General features: G+C 39.1%; 2 long non-coding RNA genes across 2 annotated transcripts in view; one reads left to right on the forward strand and one right to left on the reverse strand.

The window, feature by feature from the left end:
• Positions 1–26,676, reverse strand: part of LOC112605269 — a 557,341-nt gene that overhangs the window by 344,019 nt on the left and 186,646 nt on the right. The window lies entirely within an intron of this gene.
• The window catches only part of LOC112605268, a 60,233-nt gene that overhangs the window by 16,283 nt on the left and 17,274 nt on the right, over positions 1–26,676 (forward strand). The window contains exons 4-5 of the long non-coding RNA XR_003115385.1: positions 3,487–3,698; positions 8,356–8,587. This is a non-coding gene — a long non-coding RNA (uncharacterized LOC112605268). The remainder of the gene's footprint in view (positions 1–3,486; positions 3,699–8,355; positions 8,588–26,676) is intronic.

Raw genomic sequence — 26,676 nt, forward strand, 5'->3', positions numbered from 1 at the left:
GGGTCCCAGTGAAACCCAACCTTCAAGTTGAAGGCAGTTTGAAGCCTAACTACAAGTCCTGAGTAAATCCACAGACCAGATTGAGTGCCTCTATCCCCATTTGGTGCACTTTTCTTAGATTGATCCCCACCCTTCACCTATTTTACATATACCTATCCTTCTCTAATTGCTTTTTTACACTGTCATGTGCACCTTTAAATGATGCCTTTGTTTTAGCCTCTTTTGCATACTCATAAACCAATCAGCACAGCACTCTCACATTCTGGGCCCATAAAAGCCCCAGACCCAGCCACACTGAGGGAGAGACCACCTGACCACATTCCCTCTTCACTAAGAGCTTTTTCATCGCTCAGTGAAACTTTTATCCTCTCTCCTCACCCTTTGATTGTCAGCATAACGTCGTTCTTCTTGGACTCCAAACAAGAACTCGGCACCCGGCTGAGCACAGGTACAAAGAAAGCAGTAACACTGTAGGCCTCCAACCTCTGCAAGCAGAAGGGAACTGCCCCACTCCATGGAAAGCAGTGCTGGGGCTGAGCCAATCCAGGTGCCTCAGGCCAGAGCAGTGTGACGGGACTGATGGAGTTGTTAACTTGCCACTGTGCCTTGGGCTGTGGACAGTGGGACTAAAAGAGTTATTACTCACACTGTAACACCCAGTCTGGGACTTCTGGGTCATGGGCTTCACTGCTTGAGTGCCTTCATGTTCCCCTTGTCTAGATGCTAGAGTCCACCATGGAAGTCACTTGCAACATGCTTGGTCAAGCTGTAAGCCCTGCATGGAACTCACTCCTGTGCCAGTACTTGAAGCAGCTGGCCAGACCCTTCACTCACTCGCCTATACACCCTCTTCATCCGGGGGCTGAGCTCATAATCATGGTGGCTGCAGGATTCATGCCAGAGTGAAAGCCAGGTGTGGCCCAGTGGCTGAGTGGTTGGGGCACCTCCTGTGGAGAATGTGGGTCAAGCAGGGGCACTGCTGGCTGGAAATCTCCAGCCGGAGGTCTCAAGCTGGCAAAATGGCTGAGAAAAATTCTGCATCATTTCAACAACTTAAAAAAATTTAAAAAACATAAAATGAAAATATCAAGTTTGGGCAAGTCCATGAAGATATTGTGTTAGTGGTAATATAAAATGGAGAAGCCCCTATGTGGAATAGTTTAGAAGTTTTTTTAAAAACCTAAACACAGAATTACTGTATGACTAAGCAATTCCACTCCTAGTATATACCCAAAGAATATGAAAACAGTCACTCATGCAGTTACTTGTATGTCAGTGTTGATGAGGATATGGAGAAATTGGAAACTTTGTGCACTGTGGTTGAGAATGTAAAATGGTTGCAGCCACTACAGAAAACAGTGTGTTAGTCCTCAAAACAAACAAACAAAAATTAGCACATGATACAGCAATTCTACTTCTAGGTATATATCTAAAATAATTTAAAGTAGGTTCTCAAAGAGATTTCTGACACTGATGTTCATAGCCGCATTATTTACAGTAGCCACAAAATTGAAATAACCCAAGTATTCATCAACAGATGAATATATAAATATAAGGTGGTGTATATAAATGATGTGTTATTTAGCCTTAAAATAGTGAAACATCCTATAATATGTACGATCCTTGAAAATACTATGCTAAGTAAAATAAGCCAAACACAACAGGAAAAATATCATATGATGCCACTCATCAAATATCTAAAACAGGAAAATTCATAAAGACAGAAAGTAGATGAGAGGTTACCAAGCGCCATGGGATTGAAGATTGAGGGTTTTGCTCAATGGTTATGAAGTTTCTGTTTGGGATAATGAAAACATTTTATAAACAGATAGTGGTGGTGGTTGTATAAGATTCTAAGTGCAGCTAATACCAAGGAATTGTATACTTAAAATGGTTGCAATGCTAATTTCATGTTATATATATTTTGCCACACAAAAAAAATCAAAATACATAAAGGGACTATGAGTAGATTAACATGCTATTGTTAAAAAGAGAATGAGCATTAAGCATCTGTAGTTTCAAATAATAAAAAGAAATTTTTTCCTTAGATGAAATGTTTATGGGTAAGTAATAGGCAGATTAGTCTGAAAATATAAACATGGACTTGAGGGTGAAAGGCCTTGAAGATTAAATATGGTCTTCAGGGTTCAGTCAGTGAGAAGACAATGAAGGTTCTCAGGATGGAGTGTGCCAGGTTCTAACTGAGTGGGCAAGTGGCAGGTAGCTGGAAAAACACTCAAGGAATCATAGACAGTTTTGACATGGATTTACTCTCTCTCTGAGCACAAGCAAGCCATATGTATGGTGTTATCAGGATAATTATACCTTTTCCAGACAATAATAGTTCCAAGCCAACCAAGAGCTAACATGGGTGATCACCTAATGTGCCTCACATAGCATGGCTACATAATGTGTGGGGTTGTATACCTGAACTCCAAACTTGCTGAGTTATGCTGCACTGGAAGGCTGCTTCAGCCTACTCCTGACTAAAGCACAGCCATTCCCTTACACCCCACTCTCTAGGCTGAGGTTGTCCTCTGGGCAGGGACACGAGCCATTAGGGCGAAGCCCTGGATCCATAACCCACAACAGCAATACAGAGAGCAACAGCTCACTACTAGGATCCAAGCTATGCAACTTATGACTATTAAGGCCCAATGTAGGCCAGAGCCTAGGGATTCCCACCATCTCTGCAGGGAGTTGTCAGTAAAGCTCTTGAGCACCTTACTGTCCTGTGAGACCCTTTGCAGGGCTGCTGTTATGTTCTGCCAATTGTCAGGGATAAAGGTACAACATTGTGTTCCTAAAAAGGCACAGGTGCCTTCTTGGGCAGCAGTTATTATGTCTAAGGCCATTTGGTTTTGTAATATCACCTTTCTGACCTGATCAACCTCATCTTTTAACAGGAGGAGGACCACTCAGGTGTAATTTAGAATCTGAGCAGTGTGCTCTGCAAGAACAGTAACTTGTGCTTCTACTGTTATAGCACCTGCTCCAGATAGTCATTGCCAAGGGATATAACCACGAGGGGGCTCATCACACTCACAAAAACCAAGTGTGTTGTACCTCCTCCCAGTTATGTGGGCATCTGGGCAACATGGGGAGGACAGTGGCAGGTACATAAGGCCACCCTCAGGTACACCATCCAGTTCAATCCACTGGTAAGTAAGCCACCCTTTGTCCCCAGAGACCCATAAACTCCCAGGGGGCACAAAATCCATCGGGGCCTGACCTTGGAGGGGCCACTTGTTCCACCGTACCTTCAGTGTGGCAACGTGTGTTATGTTTACACAGGCTGTGATGGGTACCCGCCCTACAGTGGTGTTGCCCGTGTTGCTCTATGCACTGTGGTTCCTCGGCTGGGGCTACCACATATTTCCCCACTAGCCAGCCCCAGACATCATAAATGCTATGGGCCAGTCAGGGGGCAAGTATACCATGGGTCTTGTGGATCCCTTGTTCAAAGCTTGTCACACTGCATTCCAGGTATTGGCCATGGAACCCCAAGTCTCCAGCCAAGTCCAGTTCTCTGCAGGCACTGAATATATGTGCTAAGGCAAGCCATCTGCAGCTGCTGCTGGAAGGGAGGCACAGATCCAACAGTTAGAAACCTTGGTCACCTCCGCATAGGTGTGGTGCCAGTCCACAATGCAGTTGGAGCATGTTAACCTATGGTTGAAATGACAGAGAAGACACAGGTACTAATGGAGGTAAATCACATCCCTCAGACAAAATACAGGCTAACCTTTCATCCCTGGATAAAAATGCAGCCTCCAAGGGCTTCTGCCCTGGGCAATGGTACCACAGCTTCTCAGCTCCCCATGGTTCCTTTAGGTCCTGTATCTATGCCAAAGTCATGGGGGAGACCATAATAAGCCACATAGACTGTCATACATATGTCCTCTGAAGGAGGGTTCCTTCCCTGGCTATTCCCTATGAACAGTCAACCATGGGGGCCATGCATTGAACACCCAAGGAGTGACACGAAAGTCATACTATAGGTCCTCCCCTCAGGGAGCTATGATGGCCAACCACTGGCAATGGGGGCTTGGATGGTCCATGGTCACGGCCAGGTTTTCTGTTCTCCTACCTGTAGGGGCATTGGGGCAGGCAATAACGGGTTACCACTCATCCCCGTACCTGGTTGGAGGAGGCCATCCTTGGTATGTATCTGAAACTAAATGTGGATGGCAGCCTCGTGTAACAAAGCCTCCACTGGGGAAGGGCCACCTTTCCATGGCCATTCATTCAAGGCTTGGAGCACTGGATCCAGCCTGGAACTCCAGCCCCACAAAGACAGAATGTGACATGCAAGTGTAACCCATTCTTCAAGAGCCTGTTACATCACTTAATCCTACCTGCAGCTTGCGGGTTGTATAACACATAGAATCCCTACTTTTTGACCATGTAGTGTGCTCATTGTTTTACCTATTTTCCAGTGAAATGTGTTCCCCTATCACTCTCAACAGCCAGAGGGTGACCACACAGGGCACATAAGTGTTTCAGGGCCTGGATGGCATGCTGTTGGTTGGCCACCCCTGCATTTGGCAGGGGCTCAGTGTAGTCTACTTGCCACCTGGTCAAGGCCACTCACCCTATTGTTACTTATTGTGTAACAATGGGCACCTGCCTCCGTGTAGGGTATGCCTGAGCACATGCCAGGCATGTGCAAGCTTCTCAAATGTCTTGTGTGGGCAGAGACTGACCCCAGGGCTTATTGACCTGTTGCATCAGTTTACCCCCCTCATGTCCCAGTTTCTGGTGTAGCCACAAGGCCACATCATGTCTAGGTACTGACTCTAACCACCGAAACTTGGCCAAGGCATCTGCCTCATCATTGCCGGGGTGGCCAAAGGCATATGGCATGACACATGATAAATAGTTGCCTCTTTCTGATGTCCAGTTTCCCGGAAGTCTTGCCACATGGCTTGGCCCCAAACGTGTTGGTGACTAACTAGCCACTTCTGTGTTTTCCAGGTAGTTAATCACAAGGCTAAGCCTCAGTAGACCGCCCAGCTATTGGTACAGATTACCATAGGTGTCACCTCCTGGGTGATTACCATCCATACGTCTCTAAGTTCAATCCATTGGCTACTTTGTCCACACCTGATTTCAAACCATATGGTGTCAGTACTAGGTTGGGCTACAACAGTGATACAGGCAGCAGTACCACCTCAGCTAGACACATCTGTGTACCATGCCCCATCAGGAATGAGGGGGATGCCTTTCCTTAAATGGTGAAGGCTCAGGGTCTAGGGGTGCCTCAAGCCCAGTGAACTTATCTTGCATTAGGACTACTGGTCCCAAGATCTCTTGCAGCTCTGCTACTAAGGGACTTGTACTCAGCATACTCCACTACTCCAAGTAGGCGCCCCACTTTGCCAAAGTAGATGTCTGTGCCATTCCAGTCCAGGGGGCTGTTACCCATGAACTCACTCATCCTGCTATCTAATAAGTCATCCACATGATGATGGCAGCCCATCCTGTCACACTCTCACAAGCCTGAAGGGTGCCAAACACAGCTGTTACTCTATCAGGGAATAGTGGAGGTCAGCTCTCTTCCATAGTTTCAAAAGCCTGCTGGCATTCTCAAGTGCTCTGTGAGCTACCGCAGGCCTCAGCCAAAACCATCTGTGCTCACATGCACACCCAGCTCAAATGGGCACCTCTGGTAAACTACCCAAAGAGCTTGTGCCTTCTGAATAGCCTGCCTGCCTGCCAGGAAGGTGGTCTCAGCTGCATCATCCCAATCACAGGTAGCTCCCTTCTTTGTTAACATATGAAACAATTTTATCATTTGAACTAAATGGGACACAAATGCCTGCCAATATCCCAGGAGGCACACAAAAGTTTGCAGCTGCTTCACCATGGTGGGCTGGGGATACGCCTGAATCTTATCAGTGATAGCCTCTGGGATGGCTTCTGTCTTACTCAACCAGATAACTCCTAAGAATCTGGCAGATAATCCAGGCCCCTGGACCTTGAATTTGTTGATGGCCCAACCACATGCTGCCAAATGTTGCCGTAAGAGGGGTGCTACCACTTTTAAATCCGCAAGAGAAACAGAGGTTAACATAATATCATCAATATGATGGAATAGGCAGATCCTTTCTGGACATAGCCAAGTGGCTAAATCCATGACAACTAGACCATGACATTTCGTGGGGCTATGCACATAGCCCTGCAGCAACACTGTAAAAGTCCATTGTTACCCATCCCACGTGAAGGTGAACTGTTCCTGACTCTCTGGGGCGATGTCTGTGGAGAAAAATGCGTTGGCCAAGTCCACTACATAGTGGTACTCTCCCAGTTCCCTTGTCAAATGGTCCATTGAATCCATGATCGAGAGTGGAGCTGCATGCAAAGGGGTTGTTACTTTATTCAGTTTCTGATAGTCCACCGCCATCCACCAGTTTTCATCAGACTTTCTAACTGGCCACACTGGACAACTGTAGGGGCTGTGGGTGCCACACACTATTTGTACCTCCTTCAGCTTTTTTAATTATCTCAGTTATCTCCATACGCCTACCCAGCAAATGATATTGACTTGGGTTTTGGTAGGACCTAAGGCTGGTGATGCATATGCCCACACAGCGCCGGCTTCACCACATGCACTCAGAGTCTGAATTCCCTGGCCATGGTTTGTAACATCAGGTCATGCAAGATATCCACCCACAGAATGTATTCCAGTATGAGAGAGACATACACAGCATATAAATGGAGAGCCAAATGGACGATTGCAAGGAGCAGAGATACAGGTTTCACTTTCACTGACTGGCCTCCATAATCATCAATGTAAGTAGGTTTGCCAGGAAACTTATCCAGGTTCTTATAAAGAAGGCTGCAATCTGCCCCAGTATCAACCAGTGCCTGTACTCACCGTACACTGGTGGGAGAACCAGTGGATCGCTAATTCCATACATGGCCTTCAGTCAGCTGGTGTTCCCCCAAGCCGGGCCCCTCGGCCAGCTCCCTAATCAAATAAAAAAGGCGTTATATTTCTGCCTGTCTGCAGCAAGTAGTCTTTGAGCTACATCCCCCGGTGGGACTGGATCACACAGCAATGTCCTTCTCACCCTTAGGCATTTTCTGGGACTGCTGCTCCAGAGACAAACATCTCCTCAAAGTTAGGAGTACTTTATTGGGCTGTGTATCAATTTGCTCATGGTCAACCCTGGCCAAAATCAAATCTATCCACACATGTGAGTGTGCCACTCACTGGGGGTCTTTTTCTTCCATTGTGGGACCCCTGCAGGTGGGATATCCTCCCCTTCTTTACAGTGTGGACCCCTCTGTTTCACTGACTGCTTCCCCAAGAGCCACCATAGCAGTGGTCACTTTATGTATGCAGCACTGTACGTATGGGATAAGGACAGTAGCTAGGGAGTCAAAGGTACTTGGGGGTGCAGAACCCAACACAATATTCCTCATGTGGGAGGTGAAACGTTCATCATCTGGTCCCTGGGTATTCAGGTCAAACATAGCCTGCCACATACTCATCTCTCGGATGACTTGCACCAAATCGGCATACAACTGCCATTTACTCACGGTTTTGCATATTTCACTGGTGTCGTTCCACAGTCTGTATGGCTGCCCATAGTCACTCAGTCAGGGTGTGGCTACCTTGCCCTTGCCCAACCACCTGCTCATCTGCAACTGCTGATGGAGGCAGGGGTGAGTTGTGATAGAGGCCAGCTTTTCCATCTCAGAGGCAGAACAGGAGATACTATCTGCTTCTTCTTCCCACAAATGAAGCACTCAGGCAGGCAGAGGTTCCCCTGGATGCTGACAGCAATGCTTGCCTAATTCCCGCAACTCAGTTGGGGTATAGGCAGTATATGAGGTATGTTGCCTTACCTTGGAGAGTCCCTGAGTTTGCCTTTGGGGCCCCAATGGCTGTTCATGATCTGCCTTCTGATGGACCACTGGACAAGTGCACAACGGGAGTTCTTCCTCCTTGGTGTCAGATGAGTGGGGGTGTCCAACTGAGATGAGGGACCGAGGCCTGCATTCACAGCAGCCTCTAATTCCTTTTCCAAGCTCTGTAGCCAGGCCTGCAGGAGCCCTGCCTGCACCTGGAGGACTCTATTCATGGCAGCTTCTATCTATTTTTCTGAGCAGTGTAGCAGGGCCTCCAGGCGCCCTGCCTGTGTCTGGAGGCGTCCATTCACGGCAGTATCTATCTCTTTTTCTAAGCTGTGTAGCTAGGCCTCTAGGTGCCCTGCCTGCACCTGGAGGGCCCTGACCTGCACTGCGTCTCTCAGGGACTGGGTATGTACTTCTTGTAGCACAGTCAAAAGTGTCTATTCAACTCTTCTGGCAAAAGATCACTCCCTCTCCATGCTGTGCTTCCAGCTGCTTCAGCGCCCTCTCCATGCTTGCGGGGAACCATCTACCTCCACTCAGGTTTCCACTGAGGCCCATCCGAGCAGCACAGCTGCCACCGGGTACCACAACCCATGTGGCAGCCACCTGGCTGACCCAGAACTAACAGGGTATGAAGGCTCACTCACCTCGGGACCCTGTTCGTGATGCCAATTGTCAGGTTGTAACTGAGGTCCGAGGGGAGTTGGTTGGCAAGTGGCAGGTAACTTGGAAAACACTTGAGGAATCGTAGACAGTTTTCACATGGCTTTACTCTCTCTCTGGGCATGAGTGAGCCTATGTACAGCTTTTATTATACCTTTTACAGACAATTGTGGCTCAGGGCCAATCACAAGCTCATGTGGGTGACCACCTAATGCTCCTCACATGGCATGGTTACATAATGTGCAGGGTTATGTGCCTGCACTCGAAACCCACTGAGTCATGCTGCTCCAGGAGGCCGCCACGGCCTACTCCTTACTAAAGCACAGTCATTTTCCTTACAGAAGGTGACATAAGCAATACTATATTACAAATATTTAGCCTATTAGTAGATGGGCCATAATGGAGAAATATTGCTGGGCAGAATAAGCTGGTTGGTATGTTCACAATTGTCCACATAAGATATGCAATATTTCAGAGCCAACTACAGAATAGGAAGAAAATGATAAGTCCACCATATGTTAAATTCTTTGATAAGAAATATAAGTTTGGGTTCATCTATATATACCCTAAGTAGCATAGTGATTGGGATATTTGACGTACTCTTAAAATATTAAATATTTTAAAATGTTGTATACATGTGAGTACATATCAAATAGCTTAGATGAGTAATTTTGAGTTGGGGACATGGAAGTATTAAAGATCCCTTTTGAGAATTTGAGCTGGAGTGGAAGGACGTCATTTACCACAGAAAGATCCTACTGCAATTTGTCAGATTTTTCTATTGGACTGATATAATTAAATATTTCCAACCCATGCTCACATACGTAATAAGTTTGAATAAGTAAAGAAATATTCTTTTCCTATGCAGCTATTATTCTGGCTCTAAAGGAACAGTAAAAATGACAAACAACTATTATGTGGCTGAATTAAATTGGTGAAACCATGGGGAACCATGCTCTTCAGTGGGTCTTCTGGTAGAAGCTAATAAGACCTTAAACAAACAGCTGTGGCTAATGCTGCAGCCTGAGGAAATGTCTCCCATTACATCCATGTGTTCATTTCACATCTGGCTTTTGAATTGCATTCTAGGTTTTTGTATCATTTTCTCATGTTTGGATCTTCCTCCCCATGAGTCCTTTATAGTTGATTCTTCAATCAAGTTGTACTTTTGAATTACTTTAAATTCTACCTCTCTCCAATGTCTTATTAATTCTCTATGGATTAGTGCTCTTAATATCAGTCCTTTTTATCCTGCTCCCATCTTCAGCACCCAGGAGCCCCCTTTCTTATGTGACTAGTACCTCTGAGTGAAATGAGTCCAGATTTTCCACCTGGAAGTGCATTGCTCTTTATTAGAACAGGTGGTTCTTATGATATTATACATCTTTCCCCTGTGCTTTATTGATATTTAAAGTTTAAGAAGTATCATCTATTTTATACATATTCTGAGATTATTACCTTTTGGTATATGCTTTTAAGTAAAAGCAATCAATTTTTTTTTAAAAACCATCTTTATCAAGGATTAAACTGTACTAAAAAAACTTTTTGTCTTGAAATTAGGCTAGAAATTCTACTAAATATTTTAAATTGCCCATTCTAAATGTATTTCTAATGTTTTATGTTATTCAAAACTCAGACTGAGAATAAATTTTTAAGTCAATTTATGGAATTAAGTAATTATCCTGACATAATTCATTGTAACATTCAGAATATTTTTCTTGCATTATCTCTTAGAGTTCTTGTGAAAGAATAATGCAATTATTTATATTTATACAGAAACTTGTGATTATACTCTATCACTAAGTAATTACTCAACAGTTATCACTTCAATGCTTCGAACATCAAAGAAACTTTGAAATGAAGATAATACTTATGAGATCAAGTTCACAAAATAGTTGTGACATTTATAAGAGGGATAATTAAACACACTTTATGAATTGGGGATGGGATCTAGGTTGGGCCAAATCTGCATCCTTTGCAGAGTTGAAAATTGATCATTTATGTCTAATGAGAAAATGATGAGGTTCTTTCACTTAGTAAGAACAAATCCTAAAGGAAGTTGCTGTTAGACAGAACAAATTTGTCCACATACACTTTGCCATTGGAACAGTGGCTTCTAGCTTTCAATACAGGAAAATATTTTTACTCAGTTTTCAATTACTGGTCAGCTTCAGTTTCTTGTTGTGATATATTGTAAAAGGGAAGTATTTACATTGTAAAAATTACTTTCTTAAAGCCACGAGACATGAAGTATAACAGAGCATTCTCAAAATAGGAAAGAGGCATTTCTCCTGAACTCATCAATCGATAGGCTTTAGTTGTGACATCTCCTTAGCTGTAGGGCCAAACATGTGTAAGTGGTATGCAGCAAACATAGTAATACTCACCAAATGAGTACCTGTACCCAGAGGAAGATAGTGGGGCCCACCAGCAATGGTCTTTCTGGCAGAAACAGTAGTAAAACAGAAATGGCAGTGCTTTTACACAAAGATGGTGATACCCAGAGGTACTCATGACCCCTAACAGATTAGACAGAGGGGTGCTTTCGAAGTAGAAATGTGTGGGGTCAGAATACATAGCTGTCCTCTACATCTGGTGCTGAGGAATAGAAAGGATGGACAACTGTCACTTGATAAGCAGGAAACAAGTTATATTTATGAATCTATCTGACATTCTACACCTGGCAATATGTTTAATTCACATAGCAATTTCTGTATCAGTAGGCGAGAGTAAACACCAGGGTGATATATTCACTTCTCTCAAAGTGACCTTGTCAGCTGAAGAAAAGAATTGTGTATTATTATATATTTCTGGAAAAAAATTGGCACTTGATACCATCTAAATTGATTACTTTTTAGCATTTCCTCAGTAGCACGTATTTAGTCAGCACTATATTATTTTTACCTCTGCTAACCTGCACTTTGAAATTGGTTCCACCAATTCACTTTATAAATATCTACTGAGTTCAAGGAATGTGGCCCAGTATTGTAGTGGAGACACGAAAATGAATAAGATAGCTCTTTCTCTCAGAGAGTTTGCAATTAGGCAAAAATACAAAATAAAAATAATGATCATATCATTAGCAATATATGTAGTAGTCTCTGATATGATACAGAAGAAATGTACTTTTATAATTAGAATATTATACAAAATAAGTTCCACTAATTTATAAATATTAAATAATCTACTATATATTGAATACTACGTACTTAGTATATGGCAGTGAAGCATACAGACAAAACCCCTTGCTGTTATGCAGCTTATAGTCTAGTGAGAAGACAAAGAAAACAAATAAATAAATGAATAAGAAAGGAACAATTGAATGAATGAATGAATGGTAAAGAGAAAATGTGCTATGAAATAGACTTAAGCTATAATTATACAAGGGATTTCTGGGCTTGGAGAGGTTAGTTTCAATTGCAATTCAATAACACGATTAGTTAAACATCTTTGAGTAACTGAGTAAGAACCTGAAAGTGATGAGTCATACATGTACTTGGAGGAGACAAATAGTGATAGAATAGTGTTTAAATGAAAAACCTTGAGCCAGGAACATCCCTTTCCAATGGAAAGAACAGGATACAATTCAGTTTAACTGAAGCAGAAAATCTAAAGGAGACTAACAAGGGATGACTCAAGAAAGGTGTCAGGAGCCTGGAACATATAGAACTTTGTAAGTCATTGTGAAGACTTTAGTATTTTTCCCTGAGAGAGACAGGAAGCCACTGGAGCGTTTGAGTAGATGAGTGACCAGATTTGATTTACAGCTTAAGAGAATCATTCTAGCTGCTGTGTCCAAAATAGACACCAGGGAAGCAAGTGCAGAAGAAAAGATATGAGGTAGGCAGTTGCTCCAGATAAGACATGATCATGGCTTGATGCACAGTGGGATAAAGGCACACTCTCAGAAGTCTGAAATACTTTGCAGATATAGCTTACAGTACTAACTGATGTATTGGTTATGAGATTTGAGAAAAAGAAAGTAAACGCAATCTCCAAGATACCTGCCTTCAGTAGAAAGAGATCGGTGTTTCCACTTATACATGTGGGAAAGACTGTTGAAAGAGACAATTTAGAGATAAAATTGATACATTTTTTCTATGTGTGAATCTTGAAATGTCAATTACATATTTGTGTGGAATTTAATACAAAAACCTTTACAGAGCAGTGGAAAGGTCTGTAATGGAGAAGTCAAAGGTATCAGAAACCCTAATACTGGATGATTATACAGAAAGAGAGGTATAAATAGAAGAAGAAATTAGGAAGAGAAACAGTAACAAAGAGAGAAATAAGAGAAGAAAATAAGGCATGACAGCATTTGGAGACAGAGAAAGTGAGCTAAAATAGTGAAATATACTAAACGAAGAAATCAATGAGGTGGAAAAACTAGAATTTTCTTTCTTTTTTTTCTGTTTTTAGACAGAGTCTCACTCTGTTGCCCATGCTGGAGTGCAGTGATGCGATCTCGGCTCACTGCAAGCTCCGCTTCCCGGGTTCATGCCATTTTCCCGCCTCACCCTCCTGTGTAGCTGGGACTACAGGCACCCGCCACCACGCCGGGCTATTTTTTTTTTTTTTTTAGTAGAGACGGGATTTCACCGTGTTTGCCAGGATGGTCTCCATCTCCTGACCTCATGATCCGCCCACCTCGGCCTCCCAAAGTGCTGGGATTACAGGCATGAGCCACCACCCCCGCCCTTGAATTTTCTTTTTTAAGTGAAGCCAAATGAAGAAAATATTTTGATGAGAAGATAGGGAATCCATAAATTTCCATCAATAAATTGAATAACTGGAAAAATCCATAGATTATGAGTACAGAGTCATGAATTATTACATGTATTAGATAAACTGTAATGTGTTGCATACAGAGTGTGCAAAGTGGTAGGAATTTGAATGCTACAATATAGCTAAACTAATACCATATTTTATTTTTTATTATTCATAAATTATCTACAATATTATCTTTCTTCTTTAATGGAAATACAATATTTTAACATTTTACAGGTCACAATACATTCATTTAAATATATTTAAATTATAAATTTTTAATGAACAACTGCAATAAATATCACAAAATGTTTTAATAAACATTCAACGTCTAACTTTTCTTTTTCTGTAGAGTTCTACTATATACAAATATAATGAGTGATGGTGAGATCTATTCCCTGTGGAGAAATAGCTATGTACCAAATTTGAGTCATATTCTGTTATTGAACACACAAATGTGTATAGGTAAATGAAGAAAATCTACATTTTCTTGGTTTTATTAACCCATCTTTGCTGGACATATTTAACTTAAACTTGCAAGAAACAGAAATAACATCTTTTCCTTAAGGTTTTAATGATAGTCTACATCTGCTAGCAAGTATCATGCAGACAAGAAATTGTCAGAAATATATTTATGCAATGACATCAACGTGAATGTAGTTATAATATTTATTGCTGCAAATAAAATACAATAAAGTATACAAAGAACACATAAATCTTAAATAATCTGGTATTTACAAGTTATTTTATAAGATTAAAAACTTGAATTGTAAAAAAATTTTGTAAATTAAAAACCAAATAAAATGTAAAAATGTGTTTGTCCAAAGGATTATATGTATATTTCTATTAATTGTGTAAATTATCTGTATAGATTTCCTTATAAACTTTTGAGAAAAAAATATAACCTTACATGTCATAGAATATACTAAAATACTCACAAGATGATGTATTATATGGTACTCAAATAATCCTAACAAGTAAAATTGGTTATATTTCTTAAGTTTCTGAAATTATGCCTGAGAAATTTTATAAATAAAAATGTGAAAATCCATCCTCATGAAAATACTCCAATGACATAAATAACATTCCATGATTAAATTAAATAGACTGAAAACGGATGTAGAAAATTTTTTCCATCATGATGTTGCTGTTTGGTGGATAAAATTCTTTATTGTAATTCATAAGTAAAACAACTTTAGGAAATAGATATATTTCCTGTCTCATCGACAAACACATGCTTTTCATATTCACATTTCAAACTAACAGAAGAGTGTATTTGACAAAGAGAGCTAGCAGGAAAATGAACTCACCCTTAGTCATACCAACTGTTGCCAATCTTAAGTAATTCTCGGAGAGGTTTAGTCTCTCACAGGCAACAGCTGCAGGACTCTGATGAGCCTCCAGGGTGGTCTTGGGTGCCCATTTTTTGTTTTCTACTTAAAAATCAACTGACCAGGATGTGCCTGAGTACACACTGTTCTAACCAAATGCCTAATGCTATTTTATGTTGCCTTGAATTTTATTACCGAGCATCCTTTGAAATACGACGCATGCCATTTTTCTTTAATATCTAATTCTAAAAGCAAAGGAAGATAGCTTACTTCCTTGTACGTTTCATGAGTAAAGCAAAGAATCATGTCAGAAGCATAAAGCAATGCACTCCTCAGTAACAAGGTATCACTTCACAAATTATCATGAAAAGAAATGCCAAATTGGCTTAAGGTAAAACAAAACCAGCAAGAGAAAATTAAATTAAAAACTCATGGTGAATTCATTTTCTATTAGAAAAGACACAATGTCATTATACAATTCTATTTTCATACTTAATCTTTGTGGAAAACATAATTAGAATAAACAATGATGAGAGAGAAGGTATAACAGGTATTTTTAAAAAATTCAATCCCTCCTGCCGCCTTTCACCCTCAAGTAAACCACTGTGTCTATTGTTCCCTTCTTTGTGCCCATGTGTTCTCCTTTTATAGACCCCACTAATAAATGACAATGTACAATATTTGGTTTTCTGTTCTTGTGTTAGTTTGCTTAGGATGATGGTCTTTAGTTGTGTTCATGTTGCTGCGAAGCATTTTTTTTTTTTTTTTCTTTTTGAGACAGAGTCTCACTCAGTCGCCCAGGCTGGAGTGCAGTGGCATGATCTCGGCTCACTGCAAGCTCCGCCTCCCGGGTTCACGCCATTCTCCTGCCTCAGCCTCCGGAGTAGCTGGGACTACAGGCGCCCGCCACCATGCCCAGCTTTTTTATTTTTTTTATTTTTTTATTTTTATTTTTTTTAGTTTTAGTAGAGATGGGGTTTCACCGTGTTAGGCAGGATGGTCTCGATCTCCTGACCTTGTGATCCTCCCGTCTCAGCCTCCCATAGTGCTGGGATTGCAGGCGTGAGCCACCGCGCCCAGCCCAAAGGATATTATCTTATTCTTTTCTTGTGGGGGATGTATAGTATTCCTTAGTGTATATGTACCACCTTTTTTTTTTTTTTATGTCCAGTCTAATGTTTGATGAGTGTTTAGGTTGATTCCCTGTCTTGGCTACTGTGAATAGTGCTACAATACACATATATGTACATTAGACTTTATGGTAGAATGAATTATATTCCTTTGGGTGTATACCCGGTAATAGGATTGCCGCATCAAATCATAATTCTATTGTAAGTTCTTAGAGAAATCGCCATACTGTTTGCCACAATGGCTGAACCTAATCTGCATTCTCACCAGCTGTGTGTTAGCATTCCCTTTTATCCACAACCTCGTCAGTATCTGTTATTTTTTGACTTTTTAATAGTAGCCATTCTGACTGATGTGAGAAGGTATCTCATTGTGGTTTTAATTTGTATTTATCTAATAATTAGTGAAGTTGAGCATTTTCTCATATGCTTGTTGGCTGCATATGTCTTCTTTGGAAAAGTGTCTCTTCATGTCCTTTGCCTGCATTTTAATAGGATTGTTTCCTTTTCTTGTAAATTAGCTTAAGCTCCGGCTGGGGGCGGTGGCTCACACCTGTAATCCCAGCACTTTGGGAGGCTGAGGCGGGCGGACCATGAGATCAGGAGATCAAGACCGTCCTGGCTAACACGGTGAAACTCCATCTCTACTAAAAATACAAAAAAACGAGCCCGATGTGGTGGCAGGTGCCTGTCATCCCAGCTACTCGGGAGGTTGAGGTAGGAGAATGGAATGCACCCAGGAGGAGCAGCTGGCAGTGAGCCAAGATCATGCCACTGCACTCCAGCCTTCCAGCCTGGGTGACAGAGCAAGACTCCATCTTAAAAATAAATAAATAAACAAACAAACAAATAAATTGTTTAACTTCCTTGCAGATTCTAGATAATAAATCTTTATCAGACTCACAGTTGGCAAATATTTTCTCCTATTCTGTAGGTTGTCTGTTACTCTATTGATAGTTTCTTTTGCTATGCAAAAGCACTTTAGGTTAATTAGTTCTCATTTGTAGTTTTTTATTTCATTGCGATTTTTTTTGGCACCTTCATCATTAAATCTTTGCCATGTCCTATGTCCAGAATTGTATATTCTGGATTTTCTTCCATGGTTTTTATAGTTTTGGGCTTTAAAATTAAATTTTTAATCTATCTTGAAGTGATTTTTGTATATGGTATAAGGAAGTGGTCCAGTTTCATTCTTCTCAATGTGGCTAGTCAGTTATCCCACCACCATTTCTGGAATAAGGAGTGCTTTACTCATCACTTGTTTTTGTCACCTTTCAAATTTCAGATGGTTGTAGTTCTGCAGCATTATATCTGGGCTCTCCATTCTGTTCCATTGGTCAATGTGTCTGTTTTTCTACCATTACCATGCTGTTTTGGTTACTGCCACTTTGTAATATAGTTTGAAGTTGGGAAACACCATGCCTCTAGCTTTGTTATTTTGCTTAGGATGTCTCGGCTATTTGGCCTATGTTTTTGGTTTCATGAATTTTAAAACAGTTTTTTTGTTTTTGTTTTTTTTTCTAATTACATGAAGAACATCATTGTTAGTTTGATAGGAATCACATTGAATCTGTAAATTGCTTTGGTCAGCATAGCCGTTTTAAAGATATTGATTTTTTCCTATCCACGAGCATGAGATGATTTTCCATTTGTTTTTGTCTTCTCTGATTTCTTTGTGCAGTGTTTTGTAATTCTCATGGTAGAGATCATTAACCTCCCTGGTTAGCTGTATTCTTAGGCATTTTATTCTTTATGTGGTAACTGCAAATGAGATTGCATTTCAGATTTGGCTCTTAGCTTGGATGTTGTTGATAAATAGTGTATGTTGATTTTACAATCGACATAATTTGAAACCATTGTTCAACAAAATGAAACTTTGCTGAAGTTTTTTATAAGATCAAGTAGCTTTTTGGGCCAAGACTATAGGATTTTCTAGGGATAGCATTGTCATCCGCAAGCAGAGATAGTTTGACTTCCTCTCTTCCTATTTGGATATCTTTATTTATTTCTCTAGCCTGAGTGCTCTGGACAGGAATTTCAGTACTATGTTGAATAGGAGTGGTGAGAGAGAGCATCCTTGTCTTGTTCTGGTTTCCCAAGGGAATGCTTCCAGCTTTTGCCCATTCAGTATGATGATGACTGTAGGTTTGTCATATATGGCTTTTATTAGTGTGAAGTATGCTCCTTAAATGCCCAGCTTACTGAGTGGTTTTAACATGAAAGATGTTACATTTTGTAAAGAGCTCTTTCTGCATCTATTGAGATAATCAGGTGGTTTTTGTTCTGTTTATGTGATTAATCACATTTATTGATTTGTGTATGTTGATCCAACCTTGCATCCTGGGGTTAAAACCTAATTGACTGTAGTGGACTGGCTTTTGATGTACTGCTGGATTTGTTTTCCAAGTGTTTTGTTAAGGATTTTAGTGTCTATGTTCATCAAAAATATTGACCTAAAGATTTTTGTTGTTATTGTTATGTCTCTGCTAGCTTTTGGTATCAGGATGATATTGACTTCATCCTGATGACTGAGTTAGGAAGGAGTCCTTTTCTCCCCAATTTTTTGGAATAGTTAAAATAGAATGGGTACCAGCTCTTCTTTATGCATCTGGTAAAATTTGGCTGTAAATCCATCTGGTCCTGTGCTATTTTTGCTTAGTAGGCTTTTTATGAAGAATTTAATTTCAGAGCTCATTATTGATCTGTTTTGGAATTTAATTTCTTCGTGGTTCAGTCTTGGGAGGCTGTATGTGTCCAGGAATTTATCCATTTCCCCTGGGCTTCAAGTTTGTGTACCTAGATGCATTTGTAGTAGTATCTGGGTTTTTTTCTCCCCCTGTGGGATTGGTGGTAATGTCTCCTTTGTCATTTCTGATTGTTTGTTAATCTCTTATATAATTTTTCACATCTCAATTTTCTTTAGCACAGCTCTAATATTAGTTATTTCTTGACTTCTGCTAGTCTTGGGTTGGTTTGCTCTTGTTTCTTTAGCTCCTCTGGGTATGATGTTAGGTTGCTAATTTGAGTCTTAAAAAATTAGTTTATAATAGAAAAAAATGCATTGTTTGCAGTGGTGAGGGATTCATATATACTTAACCAACAGCACGGGAGAGTCTATGCTTACGTGCTAACCGAGGGCAGATATCAACTGCAACCAACTGACGTGCTTCTTCAGGTAACCAACTAAATATCAGCAAGTATTATAATGCTATAAATACATATTAATATCAATATATTCTAGCCACATTTGATGTTTTAAAATTGTTTTAATATTGAAAAGAATGTAGATAGACATTTAAGATCATCAGTTTATCACTATTGAGACACAGATATTGAGTATAGATAGGACCAATTGATATAACTTAAACATATTTAATGTTTAATTTTGTGTTTCTATTCATTCTATTTGTAAAATATAGCTAGTAGTGCAAACACTGCAGGAATCTTATAAGAAATGAGGTAGTTTCATATGTGATCATTGTGCTGACATTATACTTAATAATGACAAACTAGGTGTTTTCCTCCTAACATGGAGGACATATCAAGAATGGCTTTTTCAACATTATGAGGAAGTCGTAGTCAATACAGTAACACAAGAAAATGAAAATAAAATGTATACAATTTTAGAAGGAAGAAATAATTGTCTTTGAGATGACATGATTGTCTCTATAGAAAATCTAAAAGAAACAACAACTTAACTTTTTAAAGATAGAAACATTGCAGGATATAAGTTCAACATGTATAAAAACCATTTTCTATCACCAGAAATAACCTATTATAATTTAATTATTGAAATTATCAAAGGCTATGTCTTGTTTTTAAATATTTTGGAACCCATCCAACCACTAAAGAAATATATTATTTAAATAATTGGTGAACGTTAACTGTGAAACTCTAGAAATTGAATTTTTTGAAGGGAAATGAATGGCATTCTTCAATTTTTTTTCTTATAGTAAGTGACTTACATTCTATATATACCGATCTTACTGAATATATCTTTTTTCTTTTCACAGGGTTGAGGATTAAATTTCCTGTAATGTGAAACTAACCATTTTAGAATGTACAAGTCAGTGGCATTTAGTAAATTTGCTGTGTTCTGCAACCAATACCTCTGTTTAGTGACAAGACATTTTCATCAACCACAAAAATAACTCATACCCATTAAGCAATGAATTCTCATTCCTCCTGCAGCCAAGCTTCTGGTATCTACTAATCTGTTTTCTGTCGCTATTGATTTACCCATTCAATACATATAATAAAATGAAATAATGCAATATATAACTTTGTGTGTCATTCTTCTTTCTCTTAGCCTAATGCTTCTGAGATTCATCCAAGTTGTACCATGTTTTGGGACATTGTTCTTTTTTATGGCTAAACAATACTGTGTTGTATATATATATACACCAAAATTTGTTTATTCATTCGTCTATTAATGGACATTTGAGTGGATTGCCTTTTTGAGCTATTGTGAATAGTGTTATTATGAACATTTGTGTACACATATTTGTCTAAATGTCTCTTCTCAATTATTTTGAGTATGTGTCATGAGATAATTCCATTTTAAGCTGGTTGAAGAATCACTATTTTCCATAGTAGATGCAGCATTTTATATTCCCACTATCAATGCATGAGAGTTCCAATTTGTCCACATTCTTATCAACATTTGGTATTTTTCTTTAAAAAAAAAATCACCATCCTAGTGATTGTGAAGTAGTATCTCAATATGATTTTGATATGTATTTTCCTAATGACTAATTGTGCTGAGCAGCATTTTGTGTGTTGGTTGGCCATTTTAATACCTTCTTTGAAGAAATGTCTATTTAAGTATTTTGCCCATTTCTAAATTGGGCTTTTCTTGTGTGTGTGTGGCTGCTGTTGAATTATAAGTGTTCCTTATATATTCTGGATATTAGACACTTATTAGCATATGACTTACCAAAATGTTCTCCCACCCTGTTGGTTGTCTTTTCACTTTTTTATATTTTCCTTTAACACACAAACATTTTCATTTTTAATAAAGTCAAATTTAGCTTTTTAAAAATTATTTTGTTGTTCATGCTTTTCGTTTCTGATCTAAAAATCCATTGCCTGAACAAGATCAATAAAATGTAACTTACCCCTGTGTTTTACTCTGAAAGCTTTACTGTTTAGATATAACCCACTTTAAGTTACTTTTTGTGTATGGTGTAAAGTAGGGGTCCAACTTCACTCTTCTGCATTTGAATATCATTTTCTGAGCAGTATTTGTTGAAGAGATTATATTTTGCCTATTATTTTTTGCTTATTGATTAATCTTGGCACCCTTGCCAAAAATTAATTTGTCAAAAATATGTGGGTTTATTTCTGGACTGTATATGCTAGTACAACACTGTTTCAGTTATGGTAGATTTGTAGAATATTTTAAAATTGGGAAGTGAGTCCTCAAACTTTACCGCTCTTTCTCAAGATTTTTTTGACTACATGAGGTAGCTGGTGTTCTGTATGAGTTTCAGGATCAGTTTTTCCATTTCTGAAAAGAAAAAGAAAACAGAAAAAATGTCTGTTGGGATTTTGATAGGGATTTCCTTGAATGTATAGATTAGTTTGAGTATTGACATATTCACCATAGTAAGCCTTCAAATCCATGAATGCAAGGCATCTGTTTATTTACTTAGGTTTTCCTTAATTTATTTAAGGAATGTTTCATAGCTTTCAGTGTACAGGTCTTACACTTCCTTAGGTATTTTATTTTTTAGATTTTATTGTAAATAAAATTGATCTTAACTTCTGTTTTGATTAATTGCTGCTATACAAAAGCACAATGAATTTTTTGTGTTAACTTTGTGCCTTGCAAGTTTGCTGAATTAATTTTTCTGGCACTAGCAGTTGTGTGTACTTGTGTATATGTACGGGGGTTCTTTAGGATTTTACATATATATGTATGGATATACACACCTATGTGTAAATATATGTATGTATGTGTACATCCATGTGTGTATATATGTACGTATATATACATCCATGTGTATATATGTACATATATACGTCCATGTGTATATGTACATATCTGTACATCCATGTGTATATGTACGTATATATACATGCATGTGTATATGTATGCATAATCATTTTCCATTAAAATAAAGATAGTTTCACTTCTTTCTTTACAATTTGGATGACTTTTATTTTGTTTTCTTGCCTAATTGTTCTGGCTAGCATTTCTGGTATAAAGTTGAGTAGCAATGGTGAAAGTGGCTATCATTCTCTTGTTCCTGATTTTAAGAGATAATAATCCTTTAGTCTTTCACCATCTAGTGGGATGTTAGCTGTGGGTTTTTTATATTGCTCTTTGGTAGGTTGAAGAAATTTATTGTACTCCTTTTTGCTAAGTATTTGTAATATAAAAACATGTTGAATTTTGTCAAATAGCTTTCTACATTGAGATGGTCATTTTTTTTTTATTCCTTCATGTCAATAATATATTAGGTTATTAGTTTTTATGTGCATTTGTTTTTATATGTATTTATTTTTATATAACATATTAGTTTTTATATGTTGAAATACCCTTATGCTTCTGGGATAAATATCTCATAGTCATAGTGTATAATTTATTTGAGTCTACTAGTTTCATTTTTATTTTATTTTATTTTTATTATTTTTTTCATCACTATATTTTTTTATTATTTATTTATTTTCTTTTTTTTATTATTATTATACTTTAAGTTCTAGGGTACATGTGCATAACGTGCAGGTTTGTTACATATGTATACTTGTGCCATGTTGGTGTGCTGCACCCATCAACTCGTCATTTACATCAGGTATAACTCCCAATGCAATCCCTCCCCCCTCCCCGCTCCCCATGATAGGCCCCAGTGTGTGATGTTCCCCTTCCTGAGTCCAAGTGATCTCATTGTTCAGTTCCCACCTATGAGTGAGAACATGCGGTGTTTGGTTTTCTGTTCTTGTGATAGTTTGCTAAGAATGATGGTTTCCAGCTGCATCCGTGTCCCTACAAAGGACACAAACTCATCCTTTTGTATGGCTGCATAGTATTCCATGGTGTATATGTGCCACATTTTCTTAATCCAGCCTGTCACTGATGGATATTTGGGTTGATTCCAAGTCCCCGCTATTGTGAATAGTGCCGCAATAAACATACGTGTGCATCTGTCTTTATAGCAGCATCATTTATAATCCTTTGGGTATATCCCCAGTAATGGGATGGCTGGGTCATATGGTACATCTAGTTCTAGATCCTTGAGGAATCGCCATACTGTTTTCCATAATGGTTGAACTAGTTTACAATCCCACCAACAGTGTAAAAGTGTTCCTATTTCTCCACATCCTCTCCAGCACCTGTTGTTTCCTGACATTTTACTGATTGCCATTCTAACTGGTGTGAGATGGTATCTCATTGTGGTTTTGATTTGCATTTCTCTGATGGCCAGTGATGATGAGCATTTTTTCATGTGTCTGTTGGCTGTATGAATGTCTTCTTTTGAGAAATGTCTGTTCATATCCTTTGCCCACTTTTTGATGGGGTTGTTTGTTTTTTTCTTGTAAATTTGTTTGAGTTCTTTGTAGGTTCTGGATATTAGCCCTTTGTCAGATGAGTAGATTGCAAAAATTTTCTCCCATTCTGTAGGTTGCCTGTTCACTCTGATGGTAGTTTATTTTGCTGTGCGGAAGCTTTTTAGTTTAATTAGATCCCATTTGTCAATTTTGACTTTTGTTGCCGTTGCTTTTGCTGCTTTAGACATGAAGTCTTTGCCCATGCCTATGTCCTGAATGGTACTACCTAGGTTTTCCTCTAGGGTTTTTATGGTATTAGGTCTAACATTTAAGTCTCTAATCCATCTTGAATTAATTTTCGTATAAGGAGTAAGGAAAGGATCCAGTTTCAGCTTTCTACTTATGGCTAGCCAATTTTCCCAGCACCATTTATTAAATAGGGAATCCTTTCCCCATTTCTTGTTTCTCTCAGGTTTGTCAAAGATCAGATGGCTGTAGATGTGTGGTATTATTTCTGAGGACTCTGTTCTGTTCCATTGGTCTATATCTCTGTTTTGGTACCAGTACCATGCTGTTTTGGTTACTGTAGCCTTGTAGTATAGTTTGAAGTCAGGTAGCGTGATGCCTCCAGCTTTGTTCTTTTGACTTAGGATTGTCTTGGAGATGTGGGCTCTTTTTTGGTTCCATATGAACTTTAAAGCAGTTTTTTCCAATTCTGTGAAGAAAGTCATTGGTAGCTTGATGGGGATGGCATTGAATCTATAAATAACCTTGGACAGTATGGCCATTTTCACGATATTGATTCTTCCTATCCACGAGCATGGTATGTTCTTCCATTTGTTTGTGTCCTCTTTGATTTCACTGAACAGTAGTTTGTAGTTCTCCTTGAAGAGGTCCTTTACATACCTTGTAAGTTGGATTCCTAGGTATTTTATTCTCTTTGAAGCAATTGTGAATGCAAGTTCATTCATGATTTGGCTCTCTGTTTGTCTGTTACTGGTGTATAAGAATGCTTGTGATTTTTGCACATTAATTTTGTATCCTGAGACTTTGCTGAAGTTGCTTATCAGCCTAAGGAGATTTTGGGCTGAGACAATGGGGTTTTCTAAATATACAATCATGTCATCTGCAAAGAGGGACAATTTGACTTCTTCTTTTCCTAACTGAATACCCTTGATTTCTTTCTCTTGCCTGATTGCCCTAGCCAGAACTTCCAACACTATGTTGAATAGGAGTGGGGAGAGAGGGCATCCCTGTCTTGTGCCAGTTTTCAAAGGGAATTTTTCCAGTTTTTGCCCATTCAGTATGATATTGGCTGTGGGTTTGTCATAAATAGCTCTTATTATTTTGAGGTACGTTCCATCAATACCGAATTTAGCGCGCGGCCAGGCTGGTCAGTGAAAAAACGATCAGAGTAGTGGTATTTCACCTGGGGCCCGCAAGGGCGGCGGACCCCGCCCTGCCCCCTCGCGGGGACTGAGGGGCGCCGGGGGGCCTCCCACTTATTCTACACCTCTCATGTCTCTTCACCGTGCCAGACTAGAGTCAAGCTCAACAGGGTCTTCTTTCCCCCGCTGATTCCGCCAAGCCCGTTCCCTTGGCTGTGGTTTCGCTGGATAGTAGGTAGGGACAGTGGAAATCTCGTTCATCCATTCATGCGCGTCACTAATTAGATGACGAGGCATTTGGCTACCTTAAGAGAGTCATAGTTACTTCCGCCGTTTACCTGCGCTTCATTGAATTTCTTCACTTTGACATTCAGAGCACTGGGCAGAAATCACATCGCGTCAACACCCGCCGCGGGCCTTCGTGTAGTTCCATTTTTATTAATACATTAAAATTATACATATATAGGGAATGTATGATATTTTGATACACTCATACAATGTGTGATAATCGAATCAGGACACTTAGAATATCCATCTATTCAAGAATTTATCCTTGTTGGGGATTGAAGACATTCTAAATTTTCTTTTCTAACTATTTTGAAACACACCATAAATTATCGATGACTATAATCACCCTACTGTGCTATCATACATTAGAACTTGTTTTTTCTATCTAACTATAATTTTGTACTCATTAACCAACTTCTCTTCATTCTCACTTTCTTCCGTACCCTTTCCAGCCTCTGGCAACCACCATTCTACTTTCTTCCTCCATAGTTCAACTTTTTAAGCTCCTGTATATCAGTGAGAACCTACAATATTTGTCCTTCTGTGCCAGCCTTATTTTGTTTAACACAATTTCCTCCAGGCTCATCTATGTTTCTCCAAATGACAGGATTTTATTCTTTTTCTGGTTGAATATTGAATATTTCACGTGGAGTGCAGTGGTGCAATCTTGGCTCACAGAAGCCTCCGCCTCCAAGGTTCAAGTGATTCTCCTGCCCTACCCTCCTGGGTAGCTCAGAATATAGGTGTGCTCCATCACTCCAGCAAATTTTTGTATTTTTAGTAGAGAAGGGGTTTTGCCATGTTGCCCAGGCTGATCTTGTGTTCAAACAATCCTAAGACCTTAGCCTCCCTAAATGCTGGGATTAAGGCTTGAGCCACCGCACCTGGCTATCTCTATTTCATTTAGCTCTGTTCTGATCTTTACTTCGTTCCTTCTACTTATTTTGCTTTTTGTTTGTCCTTGCTTTTCTAATTCCTTGACATGCATAATTAGGTTGTCCATTGGAAATATTTCTACTTTTTTGAAGTAAGGATTTATTGCTATAAACTTTCCTCTTAGTACTGCTTTTGCTGTATTTCATGGGTTTGGGTATTTTGCATTTCCATTTTTATTTGTTTCAAGAAATCTTTTGATTTTCTGCTTAATTTTCTCCTTAATTTTTTTCTTGACCCCGTGGTAATTAGGGAACATTTTACTTAATTTTCATGCATGTGTACAGCTTTGAAACCTCCTTATTTTATTGATTTCTGGTTTTATTCTATTGTGGTCTGAGGAGATATGTGATATAATTTTGATTTTTAAATATTCGTTGATAGTTGTTTTGTAGCCTAACAAGTGGTCTATTTTGGAGAATTTTCTATGTGCTGATACAAATGTCTGTTCTGGAGCTTCTGGATGAAATGTTCTCCAAACGTCTCTTAGGTCCATTTGATCTATAGAGCAGTTTAAATTAGATTCCCCTGTATGAATTTGCTGTCACAATGATCTGTCTAATGTTGAGAGTATGGTGTTGAAGTCCATTACTCTTAGTGTTTTGGAGTCTATCACTCACTTCCTTCATCTCTAATAATATTTGCTTTATGTATCCGGGTGCTCTAGTTTTGAATACATATATATTTATATTATTATATTCCTTTTAATTGACTGCTTTATCATTACATAACTTTCTTTGCTTTTTTCTATATTTTTTTTACTTAAAGTTTATTTTGTGTAATGTAAATATAGTTACTTTTTTACATCACTGGTTTTCATTT

The sequence above is a fragment of the Theropithecus gelada genome, chromosome 13 (genome assembly GCF_003255815.1).
Source record: "Theropithecus gelada isolate Dixy chromosome 13, Tgel_1.0, whole genome shotgun sequence".
Lineage (NCBI taxonomy): Eukaryota > Metazoa > Chordata > Mammalia > Primates > Cercopithecidae > Theropithecus > Theropithecus gelada.